Source organism: Homarus americanus, unplaced genomic scaffold (genome assembly GCF_018991925.1).
Source record: "Homarus americanus isolate GMGI-L3 unplaced genomic scaffold, GMGI_Hamer_2.0 scaffold34921, whole genome shotgun sequence".
NCBI lineage: Eukaryota > Metazoa > Arthropoda > Malacostraca > Decapoda > Nephropidae > Homarus > Homarus americanus.
The window spans coordinates 18,991,537-18,999,453 of record NW_024741901.1 but is presented as its reverse complement, the minus strand read 5'-3'; the positions used below and the strand labels follow the sequence as shown (position 1 = coordinate 18,999,453).

The 7,917-nt window shown below is 36.7% G+C and overlaps 1 long non-coding RNA gene across 1 annotated transcript in view; it reads right to left on the bottom strand.

Annotated features, from left to right (window-relative positions):
• LOC121876333 overlaps positions 1 to 7,917 on the bottom strand; it is a 30,994-nt gene that overhangs the window by 9,966 nt on the left and 13,111 nt on the right. The gene's annotated exons all lie outside the window — the stretch shown is intronic.

The window sequence follows — 7,917 nt, the reverse complement described above, 5'->3', positions numbered from 1 at the left end:
TATATATATATATATATATATATATATATATATATATACCACCACACACACACACACACACACACACACACACCACACACACACACACACACACACACACACACACACACACACACACACACACACACACACACACACACACACACACACACACACACACACACACACACAATACAGTGGGTATGCTATAACGAACGGATCCTACTACTTAATATTCCTATAAATCTAATCTGTTTTACCTTATAAAATTGAGAATTTATAATCTAAATCTAAACTCCTACAACTAACATTATTTATTAATTTTTTTTTTTTTTTACTAATTTATTGTTTTTATTACAAGTATTAATGATACTCATTATTTCAGGGTTTAGATGATATTTATGCACTTTTACAATTTTACAATTTTATATTATATTTTTCAGTGTTAAGTGGTTGTATTTGGGGCCTGAACGGATTAATCCTATAACTAACTTAATGCTATAAACGAACAAGGTTCTAGAACCACTAGACTATATAGCATAAATTTTACTGTATGCTGATAACCACAAGAAAAGAAGAAAACATGAAGTTCCTAAGCGCTTTCGCTGTAATCTACATCTTCAGGGTGAGTACAGACTAAAGAAATACAAACCAAGGTGTATATATATTAGTAGCCCTCGGTTAATCAACTCAACAGCTCCAGAAGGTCGTTCAGCAAATCAAACGTCATAAATCAAACCATTGTTTCAATGGGTTTTTGGGTAATTGGTTCCAGCTCACCGAAAATTTCCTAAATTCAACAAAATGGTAGAAAGTTCACTTACTTTTGAGTGTATGTAGAAGGCTCCGGATGATGATGATGGGATTTAGAATGGGGGTGGAGGAGAAGGAAGAGAAGCGCATTGGGGTGGAAGAGAAGTCAACCCATGGTGCCATTTTCACCCATAAAATTTTAGCCTCTGGTTTATTCAAGATTATTTTCTTTAAATCAACGCTGCACTGCATTATATATTGTCAATATATAAAAATATATTTCAAAATGACCAATAATTTGCTTGGAAACACAGAAAAAGCATTTAGTTGAAGAGAGTCTCAAGCAAGATGTTACCTCCAGTGAAAACAGAAGAGACTGACTGTTTGCTGTGTTAAGAGGCTGATGCCGACATTAAATCTAGTACTTTACCTTCAATTTGTTCAATAATTGTTAAAATGACTAAAAAATTGAATATTAAACTTTTAAAATTATTGAATAGTATAAACTTCTTGATATTTACAAAAATAGGGAATTTAAGCCCCAGGAACCGATTAACGTATTGGCGACTGATACTAAAGCTGGTTGCCCGGTCAGTGCAAGCGAAACATGTTGAGGTCGGTTCGTGAAGAAGTTAAAAGTGAATTTTTTTTCAAGAATCGAATTGAAGATCCTTATGGAAGGCAGTTCGTTAATCAAAATTACGTTAACCGAGGTGTTAGATTAAACAGTCACTGTACAGAGAGGTTGAGACCAGGTCCACAATGGTCAGGTATAGTGGTAATGACCCACTAATCTTTAAATAGCACAACGGTTGGTGGTCAGGTCAGATGGTCAGGTGACCCGACCTTCTCACCTGATTACAAATCTTCTTAATTACAAAATTGTCCAGCTTGTACATGCCGTTACTCAAATTCATGTTGAATGCTTCTCATGTTTAATAAGACTAGATTCTATGATGTTCCTACTATCAATTGAATTACATGGTAATATTGAGAGGCATTATCCCAGTCAATGCAATGCTTGTTATCCCTCAAATGAACAAACAGAGCATTGGACTCTGGCCTGTCCTAACACTGTATTTGTGTTGTTTAATTTAGTTGCAAGATCTTTGCCTGTCTGGCCTAAGTAAAACATATTACATTCCTTGCAAGGAACTTTATAAATGCAACCAATTGTGTTGTTGGGGAGTTCTTGATTAACATTTGTTTAACAGTGCATGAGTTTTTAAATGCCACATTGACATTCCAGGTTTTAGTTGTGAAGAATGTGTGTGAGAAATTTTTTGTAAAATGGTAATACAGTGAGTTCTGCTATAACACGGGTTTTGATAACGCGAATTTGCTCTAACGCGATTTATGAATTAGGAGCGATATTTGCATAACTAACGCTTGTTTGCTATAACGCTGATTTTTGCCTACTATTTCTCCAATTTGTGGTATTAATTGTGAATATGGTAAAGAAGAATATCTCCAAGAAGTGTTCTGTGATAGAATTCCGGTGATGATCGTAAAAAGAAAGGATATAACACTTGAAGAGAAGCCTTATGTTATCAACCTCAAAAATCACCTCCTCCCCATCATTACATTCATATTTTTCAAGGTAAAGTGTTATCATTGCATGATTTCATTATTAGATATGAATGTAACATTTATTTAGACTGTGCTATCCTTTGTGTTAGGCTAACTACTAAATTTTTTCGATTTCAGTAATCTGCACTTAACCCTATTTTCTCCATAAGCCCTGTTATTTATTACGCGATTTTCTATAACACGATATTTTACAAGAACACAATTATTGCGTTATAGCAGAACTACCTGTATTATGATATTCTTATGGTCATGGGTGGGCTTGGGATCAGTTCTATAAAAGTTTTAGTAATGTTTAGGCATTTGTCTATGAAAGATCTAGGGTATTTAAGGTTTGAGCCAATATTATAAAGTCAAACAGTCAGTATTTTCAACAATGTTTTTAATGCCCTTGAGAATTTGCAGTCCGATAATTGATGAGAATATAATAACATATATATATATATATATATATATATATATATATATATATATATATATATATATATATATATATATATATGTATATATATATATATATATATATATATATATATATATATATATATATATATATATATATATATATATATATATATATATATATATATATATATATATATATATATATATATATATATATATATATATATATATATATATATATATATATATATATATACATATATATATATATATATATATACAGTTGTACCCCACTTAACGCGGTCAATAGAACCCAGAGGGTCCCGCGTTAAGTGAAATCCGCGTTAAGTGAACAACAGAACATATGGGATTAATTCCAATAGAAACCGGCCCGACCCCCAAACTCCACTTTTTGAAGACACATAACTATGTTGTAGTGAAAATAACATCTTAATTTTATGATGGTACATGCACACAATTAATACTTAAGACAAATAGAGAAATACAGTCGCCAAGTTAATGTCCATTCAAATAATGGACTCAACTCCCTCCCCCTCTTCTCACACTACACTGCCAGCTCTTCCCTCTCTGAGAAATTTTTGGGGGAAAACTACTAAATTTTAATAAATAATACCTCAAACTAAAGTTAGGATAATACAATTGACATTGCTGGATTCCTTGTAAGACCAGGAATATTTTGAATATAAATGTCATATTTTGCACAAAAGATAACATATTTACTCAGAAAACATTTTATCTAAAATTTGTATGTCTAATGCAAAATATATGATGTTTATATTCAAAATGATCATCAAATTATAAGAATTCCAGCAATGTAAATTATATTCTGACCGGGTAATTTGTATGAATTTTATGAGCTAAAACAAATATCTTCAGTTAATAAAAAAAAAATATATTCTTCACAGGGTAACAGATGGTCGGTCGGTCCCTCCCTCCCCCCCACCCCCCACCAACCGTCCCAAGGAGATGTGTGGGAAAACCAGAATATTTAACTTTTTTGTAATAAATAATACCTCAAACTAAAGTTAGGATAATATAATTGACATTGCTGGATTCCTTGTAAGACCAGGAATATTTTGAATATAAATGTCATATATTTTGCACAAAAGATAACATATTTACTCAGAGAAAAAATTTTATCTAAAATTTGTATGTCTAATGCAAAATATATGATGTTTATATTTAAAATGATCACCAAATTATAAGAATTCCAGCAATGTAAATTATATTCTGGCCGGGTAATTTGTATGAATTTTATGAGCTAAAACAGGCAGTCAGGCAGGGTGGCGGGTGGGGCAAATCTAAAAATAGCATCTGGAGCCGGACACTCACCGTGTATATGTGGAAAAAATCCGTGTTAAGTGAAAGTTCAGCTCTGGCGAGGCACCGCGTATATGAAAAAACGCGTTAAGTGAAACCGCGTTAGGCGGGGTAATGACTGCCCCAGTCGTACTAAAAATTTTTCAAATTACATATATTCAAGTCCCGACGTTAGTGATCGCGCTGTGTACTGACAAAATTTCATTTGTAATTCCCTTTAAAATGGCTTGCAAGCTTAAAAGTGAGAGTTTTGTGGTGCTGAGAAGAAAAAGAGACCAATTTTAGATTTCACACTTTCGACTTACGACCTGGAATTGGGTCCCTAACCCTGTCGTAAGTCGGGGACTGCCTGTACAGTACTGTACTATCTTAGTACCGCAACAACCAAGTTCATATGGCACTGGAGACAATTAATGCTAAACGGTTAAACTAAAATCAAAATTACAGAAAAGAAAAAACTTAAAAACTACCCAAAAGGAAATGACAAGAACAAAGAAACCTGTAATAGAGGAGGCAAGCCTCCTCCAAGGTACAGCAGTAACGCGCATAACTCTCACCAATATGTCAAGGGTTTCGAGCTTCAGCCCGGACACACGTGAGAAGGGTGTTATCCAGTGTGACCCTACCAAACACCACAGGTTTCCTGGTCCCCGGTTTTCTCCTGCACTAACTCTGGATAGACCACCCAAATGACTAGTAAACTGATAAGTGGCGAATATGATAAAAAAAAAAAGAAGCAAGATGTGAACTCTGAACAATCTGCCAGAATGTTGAGACAGCACCAAGAGTGAGCTCATTCAAGACTAACCTGACCAACACTGTCACAGATACAGTTGTATATTCTGGAGTCAGTACATGCCCAACACTTGTGATCGACTGCTCAAGCATTACAGAGGGGAGCAAAAACCCAAGCCACTGGACCTCATCATAACAAACGAGGAAGGTATGGTGGTCAAACTGGAATACCTAGCCCCAGTTGGCACCAGCCACCATGTAATGCTGTCTTTCAGGTTCAATTATTACTCAATGCATGACATAACCAGGCCAAGGTGCAAATATTACAAGGGTAATTATGACGGGATGAGGGGTATTCACTGGCCTGACTCACTAAGGCATAAGAGCGTGGATGCTACACTAAATACCATCGCTAGTAATGTAAATCATTTGATCGAGAAATATATACCCAAGACCAAACCCAGTGCCTCTAGAAATACAAGGAGACCACTTCACATGAACCATGCGGCGGTCGACAAAGTTAAGAAGAAAACCCAGATATTCAAGACGTGAGTCAGGTCAAACGATGAGCTGGACAGGAGGATGTATACAAGAGCCAGGAACCAAGCAGAGGCAGAGTGTAGAAGTGCTGAAAAAGAGTTCCAGAGGCTGGTTGCAAGTGAGATCAGGACAAACCCAAAGTCGAAATTAAAAACACGAGTAGGATTATCAGATTTAAGACTTGATGATGGTAGGTATGCAGAGTCTGACCAGGACAAAGCCGAGGCATTCAACAGCTTCTTTTCCCCAGTGTTCACAAGAGAGGATGCGAACACTTCTTGTGTTTGAGGATAGGCTGTACGATACAGCACTGACCCACATTGTGTTCACAGAAGAGAATATAAGAAATAGACTGTCAAAGCTAAAGGTTCATAAGAGTCCCGGACCGGACATGGTGCATCCCAGAGTGTTGAGGGAGTTGTGCAACGAGCTTGCTGAGCCCCTGAAGATCCTGTTCAGTAAATGCCTGGATGAACAAAAAGTCTCCAGTGATTGGAAAATGGCTTATGTGAGCCCTATCTTCAAGAAGGCCAATTGTCACTCCACAAACAACTATAGACCAGTGAGCCTGACAGGCATAATATGTAAAGTACTTGAGAGCATTATAAGAGATGCCATGATGGAACATCTACAACGAAACAACCTCGTAAATGATTACCAACGCGGTTTTATGCTAGGGTGCTCCTGCTTGACAAATTACTAAGGGTAATGGATATTTTGACCCAAATTCTATATCAGGGTGGTAATATCGACAATATTTACCTAGGTTTTGCCAAAGCATTTGACAGTGTACCACAGGGCAGTGTATTTGGCCCGCTGCTGTTTGTTTGCTTTATAAATGACATGCCTGAAGCTGTCCAATCCTCCATACAAATGTTAGCTGACGACGCCAATTTATTTGGGGAAATTAAGAACCAAGCGGACTGAGAAGAGCTGCAGAAGGATCTCTGTGAGCTTCAAGAACAGTCAAAGAAATGGCTGCTGAGATTCAATGTCACGAAGTGTAAGAGGATGCACCTGGGATGTACCAACGGTAAGGAGCTGTATCATATATCCCAACGGGATGAAGAGACTTCATTAAATGATATGGAATGTGAAAAGGACCTAGGTGTGTAAGTTGACAATGAACTGAAGTTCTCAGGCCATTGTGAGAAGAAGGTAAACTAGGCAACTAAGTTATTAGGTCTTCTAAGAAGGTCGTTCAGATATCTAGATGGTCCATCCTTCATAACGATCTTCAAGAGTCTGGTCCCGTCTGGTCACTGAGATATGCTAGGGACTGTCAGTTGATTGAAAATGTCCAAAGGAGGGCCACCAGATAGGTGCCTGCACTGTGGTACCTCAGCTACCAGGAGATGTTTAAGTTCCTAAACTTGCCTAGCTTGTACTACAGATGGGAAAGGGGAGATCTGATTGAGGTGTACAAGCATCTCAGAGGGCACTACTCAGTTGATTTTCCTTACCTGGAGCTGGTGGACGCTCGCCCCACAAGGGGACACAGCTCAAGGTTAAAGAAGCCGCAAGTCCGGATAACTGTGACGGGTAACTTTTTCGAAGTGAGAGTTGTGAACTCTTGGAACAATCTGCCAGAGAATGTGGTGACGGCACCGAGTGTGAGCTCTTTCAAGACCAGACTTGACCAACACTGGAGCAAGTTCAGATACATTCAGGAGCCGGTGCATGCCCAGTACTTGCCAACAGTGCATAACAGAGACGTAACCGATCGCCCAAGTGGCTAATGAGTCGATAAGTGAAGAGGATAAAATTAAAAGTAAAAGTTAACAATCCAATCAGTGGCAAAGAGGACAATAATTAAAGTTAATGCTTACATTACTGAACTTTACTGCTGTTCAACTTTATACAGCAGAGTAAAAATATTACAACTTATTTGAAGAGGGATGGAATATATATTTTTGCCCTGTTTAAAAAAAAGAAAAAAAAAAGCAACTAACAACGAACTGAAAAAATTACATTAATTTATTTCAAGAATTCAATACATGTACAGTAATCATTTTAGTTAAAGAGGAATGTGTATCAATAACTATAGTAAGTTCTACATCAACACCACTAAATTTTAGCAATGTCCCGAGGCAATTTTAGTGTACTGTAGGTGATATCAGTACCCCTCAGACTGCATTCCCAATAAATACTGCAAAAAATTACTCGAAATGAGAAGATTTAAGTGTTGTGCAACTTATGTACAAAATTTACGTAGGACGTACACTAATTGATTTTGCACCGAGTTATTGCATGAACTAAAAAATTAATTCCAAATGGACCCATCTAAATAATTACACTGAATAATTTGAAGTTTAAATAATATTTCTGGGATAATTTATCATTTTAATTTTTTACTTTTATCATCTTCGGCACTGCTAGGCTCGTTGGCCCCGCAATGTTGGCAAGTATTGGACATGAAGTGGCTACTGTACTTTCGTCTGTTCAACTTTGTAACTGAGGCCTAGGGTCAGTTTGTAGCAAGTCAGTTAATCAGCTGGCAGAGGTACCGGTAGATGTTTCGAGTCACTACAGTTCTTTAGTACTTAATCTATCGTATTCATATTCTGATAAATTAAG